Source organism: Ursus americanus, chromosome 21, assembly GCF_024610735.1.
Source record: "Ursus americanus isolate L20-20 chromosome 21, mUrsAme1.1.p, whole genome shotgun sequence".
NCBI lineage: Eukaryota > Metazoa > Chordata > Mammalia > Carnivora > Ursidae > Ursus > Ursus americanus.
The window spans coordinates 25906967-25922246 of record NC_142147.1 but is presented as its reverse complement, the minus strand read 5'-3'; the positions used below and the strand labels follow the sequence as shown (position 1 = coordinate 25922246).

Below are 15280 nucleotides of genomic sequence, written 5' to 3'. Positions count from 1 at the left end.
GCTGGGAACTCAAAAGTTTACCCCCTCAATGTAAAGGTGATCAGGAGTCTAAGCCAAAGGGTCCATAAGGAAAGTTGTGGCAATGAGCAAAGCAGGGAAAACATAAAACCACAAGGAGCTGTAATCACAACCTTGTAACTCAAGTAAATATACGTGCTAAATCCTTATCACCAGAATAGATCCAAAAATAAGTAAGTAAATAAACATAAACTATTGCACAACTGGTAGTGTCCCCAGAAGCCAGATGCAGCAAACACAAATGTTATCTGGTGGAACAAACTATTAAATACATAAGTAAAGAAGGCACCATGAAAGAGAACCAACAAAAATGAACCTATGAGGATTTAATTTCTTGGAATTGTCAAAAACAGATTATACACATTTAATATACTTAAAATAATTTTTAAAGTGTAAACATATTTCACAGAATAGAAAATTAAAAATAAATGACCTAGAATATTCAAAGACATCTATACAAATTAAATACACAGTAGTTAAAATTTAAAACTCGGTGGAGAGGATATGACAGAGTATCTCAAATGAGATTAATATTCCCAATAAAAAGAACCTTTGTACCTTTGAACGTAATATGCAGACAATATTTTTGAAGTCCTAGGCCCCTAAAGCAGAAAACAACAATAGAAAGGCATGAGAGTTACCAACAGCAACCAAGAAGTACAAAAGAGAAGTATACAGAAAGAAGCTCAGCTTTCAGCATCAGTTTTCTCAAGTCATTGCCAATACTCAATCAGGAGGCTGAGAAGCTGAGTAGAATTGTTAGCAGTATCACAGGACAGGAGGGAAGTTTTTGACATTGGATACTGCTAGTGATAAACCAGGAATGTATCAGAAGAATGAAACCCAGCTATATATCAGCTCAATCTTAGGTTGTATTAAGTTTAACTGTCTATACTCTACTTATCATCAAAAGCAAAACAAAAACAAAAAAACTCTTTGGGGAAAGTTAATACCATTCAGATCTTCCAAATACACATCCAATGTCTGACATTCCATCGACAATTACTAGGCATATCAAGAGACAAAACCACAATAAAATTTAAAACAAAAGAAACATACAAGATATACAGGTACTGGAGTTATTAGATGTAGACTTTAAAATATCTTTGACTAATATGTTAAAAAAATAGAAGAGGACCCCGGTTTCCCATAAAATACCCCCACCCAAATCTGATATCCTCACATAACCTTAACAAAACTATAAAAATAAAAAGGGAATGGAAAAAAAACCCCAAAATCCACATCTACAGCATTACTAAGAGATAAAGACTAGCATAACCCATGGAACCCATGCTTTAAAAATAGAGATAAATGAAGATTATGTATAAAGGAAGAGAAGGTGACAAAATACAGATAAATAAACACCAGGAAGTGGGGAAATCCTTAAAATACGTCTAAGGCCTGTTAGATCAGAGCACTAGTTACTGTGGAATCAAAAAGAAGAGGTTTGCAATCACAAGAAACAGAAGTGACTGTCTTAGGGAAGTACCACTTCTTGGTGGTAAAGAGAAAGAAGAAAACAATAGTGGTCCTACAGATAATAAAAGAGAAGCACAAAATTAGAGAGATGTCAAACCCTGTCACCCTCCAAAACAAATGCACCATAGATTCAAGATACTGCACTTCAGTATAGTAACAGAACAGCTTTTGAACTAAGAAACCCTGTAAACTATTAAACTATTATTGGTGGTCAAGAAAAATTAAATTTCATGGGGCGCCTGGGTGGCACAGTGGTAAAGCGTCTGCCTTCGGCTCAGGGCGTGATCCCGGCATTATGGGATCGAGCCCCACATCAGGCTCCTCCGCTATGAGCCTGCTTCTTCCTCTCCCACTCCCCCTGCTTGTGTTCCCTCTCTCGCTGGCTGTCTCTCTGTCAAATAAATAAATAAAATCTTTAAAAAAAAAAAAAGAAAAATTAAATTTCATAACAGATCATAAAATAGCTGGCAACAACTGTAACTAGGTTTATAAAAGAATACAAAAAATAAGAACCAAAACTCTTCAGCTGATGAACACCTCTCTCCAAGAAAGAAGGAAGGAAGGAAGGACCATAAGGTAGAGATAACCATAACGATATCTCAACCTGAATTATATGTATTGTTATTTAGAAATGGGGGGAAACCCTCAAATCAAACACTCAATAATTCAGAACAGAAATGGACCCCAAATTTTCACATTAGGAAGATGTGAAATGAGAGCTATCTGGTCTAATAAAAGAAATTAAGGAGAAAAAAGTTATTTTAGAAATGAAGAATAAATTATAAATTATTCAAGAGAAAATAGAGTTGAATGAAAATACAGTAAGAGGTATTGAATGAAAGTATGAAAATAGCAGAAGAACAAAATGAAGAAAGATTGTAATAAGAATCAGGGAGAAAGTGTTAATATACAAAAAAGAGAAAGAGGATCCAACACACATAAAATTGTAGAGCTAATATTTAAAACTTGAATACAAAAAAAGATAACCAGAAATAAGAGAAGACATGAGTCTATATATTAAAAAGACCCATGAAAGATCTGGGAAAGTGACACAAAAACTCTATGATGGGATGTGTGCAATACATAACTGGGCTTTAAAGGTAAAACTGCAAACCCCACATACCCCACAATTTAGACATATGGCTCCTAGTTACTTCTGACTAGAGCCACATAGCCCTTAGTTACTGTTAAAGAAACCTGTAAAATTGCCTTAGGAAATAACATAAAATTGTCTCCTGAAAAGTCTGAGATAACAAACATAATGTGCAAAGTTTGCAAGAAAAAAATAACCGTTTGCAACTTAGTAATAGTTACAGGATATAGAATTTCTGCCTTTGTACCTTTAAACGTAATATGCAGACAATATTTTTGAAGTCCTAGGCCCCTAAAGCAGAATAACCACTCTCCTGAAGCAAAATGACAACAACAGAGGCCAGAATAAATAATAACATAATACGGAAAGTAATGACCAGTTTAAAACAAACAAACAACAAAATAGGCAATGCTCTAACTACATTAACTAAGAAAAAAGAAGACTCAAAAATCAAAATGAGAAATGGAAAACAATACAACAGATAACCACAGAAATACATAGTGTGATAATAGATCAAGATTACTATAAAGAATTATATACCAGCAAATCAGGTAACTTAGGTCAAATGATTTTTGACAAGGGTAGCAAGACCACTCAATGGGGAAAGGACAGCCCTTTCAACAAAATGGTGATAGGAAAATTGGATATTGGATATTGAAACTGAAGCCTTACCTAACCCAATATACAAAAATTAACTCAAAATGGATCAAAGATCTAAGCCTAAGACCTAACATATAAAACTTAGAAGAAACAGAGCAAAAACTTCATGACATTTGATCTGGCAATGACTTCTTGTATATGACACCAAAGGCACAGGTAGCAAAAGAAAATATATATAAATCAGACTTCACAAAAAGAAAATTTGTGCAACAAAAGCCACTATCCACAGAGCAAAAAAGCAACCCATAGAATGGAATATATGCAAATCATTTACCTAATAAGGAATTAAAATTCAGAATGTAAAGAGAACTTCTGAAACTCAACAACAAAAGGACAAACAGACTGATTCAAAAATGGATAAAGGACTTGAATAGACATTTCTCCAGAGAAGATATACAAATTCCCAATAAGCACATGAAAAGATGCTGATTGTCACTAACCACTAGGGAGTAGGGAAATGCAAGTCAAAACTATAAAGAGAATACCACCTCACACGTATTAAAAGGGCAACTATCAAAAAAACAAAGAAGAAAAAACAAAATAACAAGTGTTGGTGAAGAAGCAGAGAAATCAGAACTCTTGTACACTGTTGGTAGAAATGTAAAATGGTACAGCCACTGTGGGAAAACAGTGATATGTAGATATATACCCAAAAGAATTGAGGGCAGGTTCTTGAAGAGTTGTTTGCATACCCATGTTCACAGCAGCATTATTGACAACAGTTAAAACATGGAAGCAACTGAAATGCCCACCAACCAATGAATGAATAGGCAAAATGTGGTACATACTTACAATGGAATATTATTCAGCCTTCTAAAGGAAGGAAATTCTGCAATATGCTACAACATGGATGAACCTGGTGGATATTAAGTGAAATAAGCCAGTCACGTAAATATAAATACTGTATGATTCCACTTATATGAGGTAGATAGTATACACACTTTTTATATTTATATAAATATATTTATATTTATTAATACATATATATATTTTACAATATATATACATATATATAGTAGTTAAAATCAGAGACATAAAGTAGCATGGTAGTTGCCAGGATCTGGGGTAAAGGGAAAATGGGAAGTTATTGTTTAATGGGCATAGAGTTTCAGTTTTACAAGAGGAAAAGAGTTATGAAGATGGATGGTGGCGATGGTTGGAGAACATTATAAATGTATTTAATACCACTAAACTGCATGCTTAACATGGGTAAGATGATAAATTTTATGTTATGTATATTTTACCATGATAAAAAAATTTTGGAATAAAAACTTCATTGATGTTGATAATAACGAGAATACTGTGGTTATCTCTGGCAAGACGGGATGGTAATAATTGGGAATGAACATAAGAACTTATGAGATGCTGAGAATGTTCTATATCTTGATCTGGATGTATATATAGATGTAGAGAACAATAACAAATTGTTTCTGAACTGTACTATTTAAGATTAGTGCATCTGACACTCTACTACATGTCAAACAACCAAAACAACAAAAACAGTCATGAACAGACACTTCCCCAAAAAAAGAAATCCAAATGGTCAGAAAGCATAAGTATGCTCAGCTTCATTAGATACTAAGGAAATGCCAATTAAACCACTACTACAACTGCCACAAGATTAGCAGATTATTTGATCAATCATCTCGACTGATTTGTGAGAGTGCAAACTGGTGCAAGCATTTTGGAAAACTGTGATGTGCCTAGTAAGCTAAAATATACAATTCTCTCAAAAAGTTGCTTGGCTTATGTATTTTATTTCAGTCAGGTCAAGTAGCCACAGTTCTTTTCTAGACATGCTTAGGTTTTTTTATGCCTTTTTTTTCTGACCCCAAGGATTCCATTTTCTTCCTACTTATGAGTATTTTGGGCCTATCAAGAATTAGAGGCAAAGACTTTTCCATAAGATTCTGTTCTATAAAATTATAAACTGACATGATATGTTTATAGCAAGCATATTACCTTTCTTGGTAAATTGAGATCTTGTCCTGCTCCACAGACAAGGAATATTTCCAGATCTCACAGCACTAACATAAATTTTGTGTCATTGTTCACAAAAAGGAAAGTGGACATCACTGAAGATCTCAAATAAAGAACTCTGAAAATCCTCTCTTTCATTCAAGAAATGAGAACATTAGCAAAAATGATTAAAATAAACATTTTCAGAATGCTAGAAATTATTCAAGAAAAACAGCCAACCAAATCTCCATAAGAACAATGAGCTTTGCAGCATTTTAATTTGCCCTATGCCCATCTGTCCACCCCCAGCTCCAAGGAAGTCTCAAAAAAACAACAGCTACAATCATGTCTGGCAGTCCAGAAGTTGGAACTCTTTCAAAGTCCCATTCCCAAAGAAAGATCATTACTGGATGTGAAAGATTCTACATGTAAGACTGTTGTTGTTTGAACTTACCCATAGCTCATCAGTACGAAAAGCATTTTCCCTAAGACAATTTGTTAAAACTAACCAGAGACAATTGTTGAACAATTGTCTTAGAAGACATAACTCTTAAAACTCAACAACAAGAAAATAAACAACTGTATTAAAAAAAGTGTGAAGAGATACCTCACCAAAGAAGATTTACAGATGAAAAAAAAAAAAAAAGGGAGAGAGAGAGGATGCTCAACATCATAAAACACATTAGGGAATTACAAATTAAAACAATGAGATATCACTACACAGTTCTTAGAATGCCAAAAATTCAAAACACTGACAGTACCAAATGCTGGTGAGGCTGTGGAACAACAGGAACTCCCATTTATTGCTGGGGAAATACAAAATGATACAACCACTTTGGGAGAGTTTAGCAGGTTTTTTTGTTTGTTTGTTTTTTAACAAACTAAATATACCGTTATCACATAATCCAGCAATCATGCTCCTCGCTATTTACACAAAAGAGTTGAAAAATCATGTCCACACAAAAGCCTCAGTAGGTGAATGGATAAAGTCTATGGGTTTATTGCATTTTTCCCCCCAGCACCTTAAATGCTTCTAGACCCTAGAGATTTCCCTTTTGTATGACAGTTTTTTTTTTTTTTTTTTTCTTTTGCAAGTGAGGGCATTTTAGGTTATCTTTTCTTCCATAGTGCAGGAAACAAGAAATCTGAAAATTTTCTGAAAAATAAAAACTTGGGATTTAAGATATTTTGGGATATACTTTATCTTCCATATTACCTCATTTTAATTATAATTTTAATTATAATCTTAAAATTCTAAGATTTAGTTTTAGATAAAATTAGACTTGCTTCCGACCATAATGGGTGAAAGTTTTTATTAACAATAATTTGACTTAATATTCTTTTTTCTTTAAAAAAAAAGATCTATATTCTTCCAGAAAAAAATATGATAAGGGAAATCTGTTTCCTTGAAGGGAAATAAAACATCTACTTTTTAACATAAATAGGTTCTATGTATGCTCTTAGAAGTCTCATGATGGCAGATAGTTCTGATGGTTCTCATGATGGCAGATGGTTGTCTAATCTGAAGAAGATATGGTGAGTTGTAAATATTGTTCCAAATATATCTTCATAGGTAGAGAACAAAAGTACATGCTATCTAAGTTAAAAAACAAAACAAAACTGTCATTAATTTTTTAAAAGAAAGGTGACTGAAATAGTGTCATCTTTATAGAATGACAATTGAGAAATCACACCTTTATTTCTACAGCAGCTACAGATACTTGTTGCATGAGTTTAACTCCAAACCACATAATTAAAATGTTTGCATTCACCCTTCCATTCTCAAACAGGTCTTAAATTTAGAATCTCAGACAGTTGATAACCAGTACTATTTAATGCCTGAACTCCTGTTTTCCTTACTCTCTTGGGAGAGGGTGATATGTTTTTTTGAAATGTTGATTTGTTTTTTAGTAAGTCAACTTTCCAGTGAACTCAGTTCCTCATCTGTCAAAGAGGGGTAATTGTTATCAAAAGAAACAAACGAGAGAACGGTTAAGATGATAAATATTAGGTTAGCTGTTACTTTGCTCTTACTATTATTATTCTTGCTTATTATTTTTTTCCCCAGCAATGATAACTGCTTTTGAGAGTAAGGTCAAATACCTAGATAAGTCACTCTAAGGAATCTTGAGGATTCCTCAGAGAAACAAATGAGACCTCTATAGGGTATATCTGTCATAAGCTGGCTATACACTACTACACAAACAGGTCTTAGGATTTTATTACTTTCTTCCCTAATTCTAAATCTTCTCCTTTCTCTATATAAGGATGATTATCACTGATTAGGGTCCACCCTAATTCAGTATGACCTTAACTTGGGTTACATCTGCAAATACCTTATTTCCAAATAAGGTCACATTCACAAATACCCAGGGTAAGGACTTGAACATATCTTTTTTGGGGATATCATTTGACCCAAGAGAGAGAATATCACTATATTTAAGAAACTGTACAGAATTCGTATAATCCCTGTCCATGTTCTGCAGGTCTGGGTTTCTGGAAGTCTCTTGGGATTCCTGTTTTCCTCATTTTATCTCTCTTGGTAGTGCTTTTTAAATGACCCTAGCCCTCTGAACTCACAGCTTCTACAAAGTCCTCTCTTTATAAAAAATTCTTTTCCCAGGCAAAAGGCTTGATAACATAGTTTTAATAAATTCCTTTCCTCCTTGTGGAAAAGGATCAAATTTTTAGAATTCCTTGATACTAGAATGGGATCTGATATGAAAAACCTAGAAACCACTCAAGTATCCTCGTTTCACCTGTATAATCTGTTTCTCAGGGTACCTTCTAATGAGGTGATTATCTTTTAACTGAGCTCCTATGCCATGTAAGAAAGATCTCATGGCATTTCCTCATATCCCATATCCTTATGTTTTTCTCCTGAGTCTATTTGACTAAAATCTCCTAGGAGGCATTGATTTGACCTGAGAGTAGTATCACTTTGCAAAATATGTGTTAGTGAAATTGTTTCCAGGTCATCTTGCTCTATATTTTTGCTTGGTTTCCCAAAGGAAAATATAACTTTAAAAGAAGTTATATTACAACTTCAGTTATGCAAATCAGTCCTCCCTCAACACCCTTTTCTCAATTGGATTTGATCTGTTCTCAATTCTACATTTGACACTTTTACTCTTTTGTAAGTGAAAAATTTTAGCTAACTTAGCCTTTCCAGGTTCTATGGTTCCACCTCCATTTTGCTCTGTCCTTTTTCTTCTACAAAATTATTTAAAATATTCTAAAAATAAAAAAAAATTCTGTATACCTATCACATAGCTTAAAAAATAACATGTTAACAGATACAGTTTAAGCACTGTATGCATTCTTCCTTAGTAATAGTCTTTTGCTCTTCCCTGCTACAAGTACATACCACAAGTTATCTCCACAACAAATTACTCTCTGGAAGCTGATGTTTGTAACCCCACAAATTTTTCATATTTTTACTAAATCATATAGTGTTCTATATATTTTTAAACTTTAATTCTGTGTTATACCTGTTACAGATTCCTGTGCAATCTATTTTTGCTCAAATTATGATCGTGAGATTAATGATATTGATACATATTTCTTTGCTTCATTATTTTAATAGCTTCACTTTTTCATTTAATTTTTCATTCAATTTTTTAACTTTTCTTAACATTCTTCTGCTCGTGGACACTGAGTTAGTTTCCATGTTTTTGCACTTATAAACAATGCTGTTTGAATAGCCCATTAGCGGATCACAACTAATGGGTTTTTTCCTTTTTTTTGGATTTATTTACTTGAGAGAGGGAGAGAGAAAGAGAGAGAGAGAGAGAGAACGAGCAGGGGGAGGGGCAGGAGAGGGAGCGAGAGAATCCCAAGTAGACTCCCCGTTAAGTACAGAGCTGGATGCTGGGCTTGATTCCAGCACCCTGAGATCATGACCTGAGCCAAAAACAAGAGTTGGATGCTTAACCGACTGAGCCACCCGGGTGTCCCTCTCTCTTTTTAAATAAGTTTTATTTATATATAGTTCACACACCATGAAATTTGTCCTTTTAAAATACAAATCAGTGGGTTTTTAGAATATTCACAGAACTATTCAGCCATCACAAGTTCTAATTCCAGAACATTTTATCATCCCCCAAAAGAAACCTCACTCTCACTCTCTGACAAACACTAATCTATATTTAATCTCTACAGATTTGCCTATGAGGACATTTTATATGGAATCCCGTAATGTGTAACCTTTTGTGATTATCTTCTTTCACTTAATGTTTTCAAGGTTCATTCATGTTGTAGCATATATATTAATTTGATTGTAGTAATGGGTGTATAGACATATCAAAACTTATCAAAACATATGATTTAAATATATGCAATTTATTGTATGTCAATTATACTTCAATGAAGCTGTATAAAAAAATAAGAGCTGTTAATAGATGCTTCACCAAAGAAGTTATACATAAAGCAAATAAATACAGAAAAGATACTTTACATCATTAATCATCAGAGAAATGCAATTAAAATTACAGTGAGGCATCTAATGCACATGTACTGTAACAGTTAAATTTAAACTACTAACAACACTCAAGAGCTGATATGAATGTACACTAATGAGAATAATCATAAGTTGCTGATAGGAAAACAAAAGGAATAGCCACTTTGAAAAAAAGATTGGCAGTATTTTATAAAGTTAAACATATTTTTACCATATGACCCAGCAGTTTCACGCCTATGTAGTCACCTAGCAAAAATAAAAATCTATAATCACACAAAGACCTATCAGCTAATATTTACAGAACTTCATTGTTAATAGCCAAATCCTGGAAACAACCCAAATGTCTACAAACTGTCAAATGGACAAATTTGGTACATATATGTAACAGAATACCACGACATACAAAAAGGGATAAACTAGGGGGCGCCTGGGTGGCACAGCGGTTAAGCGTCTGCCTTCGGCTCAGGGCGTGATCCCGGCGTTCTGGGATCGAGCCCCACATCAGGCTCCTCTGCTATGAGCCTGCTTCTCCCTCTCCCACTCCCCCTGCTTGTGTTCCCTCTCTCACTGGCTGTCTCTATCTCTGTCAAATAAATAAATAAAATCTTTAAAAAAAAAAAAAAAGGGATAAACTACTGATACATGCAACAATATGGATGAACCTTAAATGCATTATGCTAAGTGAAAGAAGCTAGACACAAAATACTGCATAAAATTCCATTAACAAGATGTTTTCAAAATGCAAACCTATGAGTAGCCTATGCCAGATTGGTTTTTCTAGGGGCTAGGAGTGGGGGTGGAGAATTGATAATGATGGAGCATGAGGGAATTTTGTACACTTACAGAAATACTCTATACTTTGATTATGGTAAAAGTTCAAAACTGTTTACATTTGTCAAAATTCATGGAACTGTAGTCCTAATATGAGTGATTTTTACTCTATGTAAATTTCCCCACAATAAAACTGACTTTAAAAATAAGCAGGAGTGCATGGGTAGCTCAGCTGGTTAAGCATCTGCCTTTGGCTCAGGTCCTAATCCCAGGGTCCTGGGATCAAGCCCCATATCCTCTGGCTCCTTACTCAGTGGGGAGTCTGCTTCTCCCTCTCCCTCTACTCCTTCTCCCAATTTGTGTTCTCTACTGCTTGGTCTGCTCTTTCTTCTCTCTCTCTCTCTCAAATAAGTAAATAAAAGAGACAAAAGTCTTAAAAATTTTTTAAAAAGCAGACAAAAAAAAAAAAGACATTACATACAAGAGAACAAAATACAACTTCAAATATCTAACTAAAAACAACACAAGCAGGAAGACAATACAAAAGTGCTAAAAACCAAAATCATATATACAGTTTAAAAATATGTCTTTCAAAAATCGAAGTTAAATAAAAACAATTTCAAGCAAATAAACACTAATAGAATCCATGACCAATAAGCCACACTATAAGCAATGTTCAAGGAAGTTCTTCAGACTTAAGGAAAATGATATAAACTTAGACCTACAAGAAGAACTAGAGTGCCAGAAACGGTAAGATGTAAGCAAGTAAACTTTGTTCTCATTTTCTTAATTTCATTAAAACCTTCTTACAAAGAAAATGCCAGGCCTAGACAGATGCACTGATGCATTCTATTTAACAAAGAAATAATACCAATTCTATACAAACTCTTCCAAGAAATAGAGGAGACAACATCTTACATCACTTAAAGAAACCAGCCAGCCTTGCCCTAATTCTAAGACTAGGCGCAAGAAAGCAAAACCAAAGACTAATCTCTCTTAAGAACACTCTAAAGGAAACAGTTATAAAATCACATTAAAGACAAAACAACAATCAGGATATACAAGGTTCATGTATGGAAAGGTTGACTATCGTAAAGATGATCATTCTTCCCCCCAAAAATCTGTATATTCAAAGTAATTATCATCAAACCCCCAAAAAGATTTCTCATGTTATTTAGTAAACTGATCATAAAATTAATATGGAGGATCTAAGGGCTAAGAATAAGTAAAGTGAAAAACAACTTGGTATGAGCATAAGGGCAGCAATTTAACCTATTGGATATTGTCTTATTTTAGAGCTAAAGGAATGAACACATTGTGTTATATGTACAGGGCTAGACAAATGAGACAGACTAGAGAACTCAAAGACAAAGACAAACATATGAACACTACATGGGACAAACATGACATTATCCACTTAGTGGGGAAACAATGTCCTATTCCAGGGGCTGGCAAACTTTTTCTGTAAAGGAACAGACAGTAATATATTAGGCTTGGAGGCCCATGTAGTCTCTGTCACAACTACTAAACTCTGATGTAGTAGCACAAAATTAGCCACCGAAGTAAACAAATGGATGTGTTTGTGTTCCAACAATTTTATTTACAAAAATGGTGGGCCAGATTTGGCCCATGGACCATAGATTTCCAAACAGCAATGAAACAATGAAAATAAAATTTAGTTAAAGCCATTCTTCACATCATACACAAAATTAATTTCAGCTGAACTAAAGTTCTAATGTGAAAAAATAATGCTTGAAATAATTCAGAAGACCATGTACAATAGACATGTTGGTGGACTTTCACAATAAAAATCATTTCAATATAAAACATCCAAAGAATTAAGGCACGCAAACTCTTAGTGTCAATCAAGAATTTTCCTACTTTTTATGTTAATTCAAAAAAATTTGCCATACAAAATCTTGTCAACTTATTTCTTGTATGCCTATGTGCCCATATACTACCCTCATCCGTGGATGACTTTCCTATGACTTTAAGAAGCATTTCAGTGACTTCTCCAAAATTCTTAAATCAGTGCTCCTTTAAGATTTGCTACTAATGCAACTGTTTCCGACTTCTCAATCTGCCCTTGCTTCAGAACTGTCTCAACGCATAAGTTAAATGACATTGGCATTATTTTAATTTTATTTTTTTAAGATTTTATTTGTTTATTTGACAGAGAGAGAAGCAGCGAGAGAGGGAACACAAGCAGGGGGAGTGGGAGAGGAAGAAGCAGGCTCCCAAGCAGGCTCCCAGCAGAGGAGCCTGACGTGGGGTTCGATGCCAGAACGCCAGGACCACGCTCTGAGCTGAAGGCAGACGCTTAACGACTGAGCCACCCAGGCGCCCCTGGCAGTATTATTTTTTTTTAAGTAAAACACCTGTCTTTGCTGCATAACTACTACTTTAAAAAAAAATAGAAATAAACTTCTAGAACTGGATAGGGTCCTACAGATATCCATACTTCAAAGTGGACTCTAAAATTCCCTGAAATTGATATAAAATTTTTGTTTGTTATATTGTATACAAAACCTCCAAGGTTTTTCTTGGTTCTTAGAGGGGACTATGGACCCCCCTCCCCCAAAGTTAAGAATCTCTGTTCTAGAGACTGGACATAGAGAAATTTACGTTGAATTATCAAATTAGAAAGAAATAGAAGATTCTCACAGTCATAGAAGATGTTAGGGAAAGCTGTCCATTTATACCATAAAACTTCTGAAATGGTCCTGAATCTCAATTTGACATTAAATACATTAGGGAGTGAAGGGAAATCATGTCATACCAAAGAAGTTGAAATTCAGTGAAGAGGTTTCAATCAGTGGTTGCTTTTGTTTCAGATCAAGCCTCAGAGTTTCACTGCACTCCAACATACATATGAACGCATATATCAATAGGTCTGACCAAGAACAAAATAACCATGTTTTTTGAAACGAATCCATCATCATTCAGAGTCAGCAATACACAATAGTAACTTACATTTCTGTGGTGCTTTATACAGAGCTTCCATTTGCGTTCTTCACGTGACCTCCTCTACATCCCACTTGGGAAGATTAGGACAGCAGAATCCTCTTTCTTGAAAAGGAACGTTCTGGATTCAGTTTGTGAGCTGTGGGACACTCACCAGTTGCTACGGAGACATTTTTCCACAGTCAAGTGCGGGTGTAAAGTTTCTGATACTGCTGGTGAGGGGGACGAGGGTATAATTATGAAAAACAGCGGTGGGGAATAAAGTGTAGTTGGTGGGACGTGGAAGCGAGTCAGAGCTGGAAGGTTGTTTCTGAGGAGGGAAGTGAGAGACACTGAAGAAAGAGGGAAGGTGGCGTTAGGAGACTTCCTTCAGGGGCGACTGACCGACGACACACAGGCAGTCTCTGAATCGCAGGGAAAACGACACGAGAAAGAACCTAGAGGTTCTGTGTAGGCGGACAGAGGTCCTGCCTCAGGCAAGTAAGCTGCCCGGCTGAAGTTCTTCATCTCGAGACGGACGCTTTGACTCAGGGCCCCTCCACCTCCTGCCGCCCTTTTTGTCATGTTCCCCTCAGAGTCGCTCACCACAAGATTACTGGCTCCAATAAGACGCCCAGCCACATTACGCACCTCAAGAACTCTACGCGCCACAAATTCAAATATGAAGTCTGGTGTCGCGCCGCCCCACACGTCTCCTAGAGTGAAGGATTGATGGACCAATCAAAGCCAGAATGGCTCCAGGCGCCCAAAGCGGTGGGCGTGGCGAAGGGATGGGGAAGGGTCGGTACTCTGTTGCCAAGACGACGGCTTCCGGGTGGGCGGGCCGAGGTGACTTTCTGGCCGGAAGACGAGACTCCGCGGGAAAAGCATCTCTGCTAGATGGACGAGGAGCTGTCGGGCTGAGGCAGTTTCCTCAAGAGTGAAGGCGAGCGTGTGCTAGGGTCACGCCACCGACCTCCGTTTCCTTTACCCTTCTCTGTCACCAAACGATATTCCTGTCCAGTTACAAAGTGCAAGTTGTTTCCCTCAGGTAAGCGTGTGGTAACCCTACCCCTCATTAAATAGGGGTTTACGGAAACTCTAGTCCACTTTGTCACAAGAGGAGCGGGTACTGAAAAAAGAAAAAGGTAAAAATTCAGCAACTTCTTAGACTGCGGATTTTTACAGCACTGTACATGTTTTGTAGTTTTAAAACACTGGGTGCAATTCGACTTACTTTTAAATTTAAAATTTGGTTCTTCCTAACTGCCAAATTCCATCTTAACCTGGTAATGGACTAAGACCTGAATTTTCAAATTTTCTGTAACAGTCTCAAATGTTCTCTTAAATTCTTAATCTCCCACAAATCTGAAGGCAGATGGTAAAATGGGCAGGTGCTTTGAGCTTAAACCGTTCCAAGAATCACACTCTTTTCAGCTGTCTCCATCTTTCTTTAAGAGAATCATGTTAATCTAAAATAATTGAACCCAGGTGCTAAATATGGCGCCTTTGGTTCAAACGTGTATCTCATTTGATGATGTTGGTCTCAGATAAGTGTTATTTATGAAACTAAACATTGAAATGATAGAAGAGAAACAAGGCCCTTTAAAGACAGATAATTCTTTTAAAAAGATCCTGTGGCTTTAAAACACACCTTTTAACAAACCACGAAAGTCATTGTTAAATTCTTGTCACCAAAATCTTTAAGAAAATTTAAGCAAAACTTACCTGCTTATCAGGAAGAATTTAGTCCTCTAGAGTTAAGGCAGGGAAGCATTTATGAAAGCTTAGATCTATGTGTTTATGTTCCTGCCAACCTCTTTCTTAATATTCCATCTTCAGAACTCCCTGCTAATGAGCACTTTTCCAGCAGCTTGGATGAAACGCTTTGAATAACT

At 35.7% G+C, this 15280-nt stretch overlaps 1 long non-coding RNA gene across 1 annotated transcript in view; it reads right to left on the bottom strand.

Moving 5' to 3' along the window:
- The window catches only part of LOC148108234 (uncharacterized), a 185080-nt gene extending 171055 nt beyond the window's left edge, over positions 1-14025 (bottom strand). Inside the window, exon 1 of the long non-coding RNA XR_015720851.1 lies at positions 13413-14025. This is a non-coding gene — a long non-coding RNA (uncharacterized LOC148108234). The remainder of the gene's footprint in view (positions 1-13412) is intronic.
- Between the last annotated feature and the right edge of the window lie 1255 nt (positions 14026-15280).